General features: G+C 45.5%; 1 protein-coding gene across 1 annotated transcript in view; it reads right to left on the bottom strand.

Annotated features, from left to right (window-relative positions):
- The window catches only part of LOC134004364 (T-cell ecto-ADP-ribosyltransferase 2-like), an 8,235-nt gene that overhangs the window by 4,641 nt on the left and 1,094 nt on the right, over positions 1–2,500 (bottom strand). The window lies entirely within an intron of this gene.

Below are 2,500 nucleotides of genomic sequence, written 5' to 3'. Positions count from 1 at the left end.
GGAAGCAGCCACACAAACCTTGAGCCTCATCGGGCCAACGTCAGATCCATCACACACAAGATGAACAAACTGGAGCTGCGGATAGGTACCGAAAACTTTGTATGTGACTGTTGTGTGATGATTATGACTGAAACCTGGCTTCACCCCGCGATTCCTGACGCTGCCGTCCAGCTACCTGGACACACTGCCCACCAACAGGACCCAAACAGAGACTCTGGTAAGAGCAGAGGAGGCAGTTTGTGCATATACATAAACAATGACTGGTGCTCACTGGGCCGAATTATGGACAGTTACTGGTCTCCACATCTTGAAGCTCTGATGGTTATCTGCTGCCCGTTCTACCTTCCTGGAGAGCTAACAGTAGTAACTATCACAGCTGTTTACATACCTCCGGACACTAACATTAGCTTAGCCCTCACCCACCTTCACAGTGCCATTAGCAACCAGCAGAGGGCTCATCCTGACGAGCTAAACATAATAGCTGGTGATTTCAATCAGGCGAGCCTAAAGTCTGTTCTTCCCAATTTCACCCAATATGTGAAATGTGCCACCATACTAGATCATGTCTATTTAACATCAAACATGCATACAGAGCAGTGCCAGTCTGACCGTCTGTCACTGCATCTCATACCAGCCTAAACCCTCCTCAGGAGGAAATCCAAACCCATCACAAAACACATCAACACTTGGCCTGAGGATGCCCTCTCCCAGCTACAGGACTGCTTCATGGGCACCGACTGGAATCTATTTGAGGGCCACGACCTAGAGGAGTAAACACATACTATACTTTCCTACATTTCATTATGTGCTGAAAACGTCACTGTTAAAAAACACACCCTTGTTTTCCCGAACCAGAAACCCTGGATGACCAGCGAGGTCCGGCATCTCATCAGAGACCGCAATGCCGCCTACAGGTCAGGGGACAGAGCACAGCACTGCAGTGCCAGGGCAAACCTGAAGAGGAGCATTAAGCTGCCAAACAAACATATAAAAGGAAAATGAGGGTCATTTCAGCTCATCACCTATCAAGGGGCAGCAACACCACGACTGTCAACTCAACAATTTCTTTGCTGGTTTTGAGGCTAGCAGATCGATGGCGCCCCCTCCAGCCTACAGCAGCACCTCATTAACTCTACAGCAGCACCAAGTGAGATGTGTACTCAGGTCAGTGAACCAGAGGAAGGCTGCTGGGCCTGACGGAGCACCCAGAAATGTACTTGTGGCGTGTGCTGATGAACTATCGGAGATCTTTACCAGGATCTTCTATCTCACCCTGTCTCAAGCCTTCGTCCCAGCCTGCCTAAAACCATCCATCATCATCTCCGCTCCCAAAACACCAGCCAACAGCAGCATGAATAACTTCAGGCCCATTGCCCTCACATCGGTGGTGATGAAGTGTATTGAGAGGCTGGTCTCACGGCACATTAAGGACTGCCTTCCCCCAGCATTTGATCCCTTTCAGTTTGCCTACAGGGCAGACTGCTCCACTGAGGACGCTATCTCCATCACTCTCTACACCACACTGAGCCACCTGGAACACCCAGGGAACTATGTCAGAGTGCTATTCATTGCTTTCAGCTCAGCCTTTAACACAAGTTTCCCTGACATCTTGATTAATAAACTGCTGGACTTACACCCCCCCCCCCCCTCCACCTGCTCATGGATTAAGAACTTCCTCACCAACAGAACACAATCAGTGAAGCTCACACTCAGTACCTGGGTGCATTGAACCCCCTCCCATCCCTCCAACACCTGTGGTTGGGTTCATCACGACTAGAGACGGGACTGACTCTTTATTTCCCTGGGCCATAAGAACTAAAACAAACAATGATCTTGTACAATACTGTTGACTGCTGCTTGTTTCTATTCATTCTTTTATTTATTCTATTTCATTCTTTTGATCTTATTAAGTGCAATATCTTCCTACTATGTTCTTTTATCTGGTTGTAAAGAAAGTACAAAGTGTGGCAGCTGTAATCTCATTATATGTTGAATATAATGACAATAAAGCTTTTTATTTATTTAGGTTCTTATCAACAACTTTCCAAAAACAAAACATAAATAGATAATATCTTAACCCCAATTGTTATAAACTCACTCAGATTCAGTCACTGTTCAGAAAAGTGACTTTAACCAGACTGTTTTTTATTTTATTTTCATTTATATTTAATAAAACTCACCAATCAGGATTCAGAGTTCTTCAGATGTAGAAAGATGAACAGTTAAATGATTTAATCCGACACTTAAACTAAAAGTTTCCAGATGAACTTTCTGCTCTTTACTCTCATAGATATAGATGCTGTTTGACTTCAGATCACTTTCTGCTTCCTGTTGATTTTCACCCCTTAAAACCACAAAACACCACTTCCTGTAATCTATCAGTCTTGTACAGCCCCCCCCCCCCCCCCCCCCCCCCCGCTCAGTGACAGTCTACGTGATCACAGACACGAAGCATCAAACCTCCAAAAAGACCAACAAGTAGAAAACAGAACAGTCATGT

Source organism: Scomber scombrus, chromosome 22, assembly GCF_963691925.1.
Source record: "Scomber scombrus chromosome 22, fScoSco1.1, whole genome shotgun sequence".
Taxonomy (NCBI): Eukaryota; Metazoa; Chordata; class Actinopteri; order Scombriformes; family Scombridae; genus Scomber; species Scomber scombrus.
Note: the sequence above shows the minus strand (reverse complement) of the source record. Positions and strands in the feature narration are given on the sequence as shown.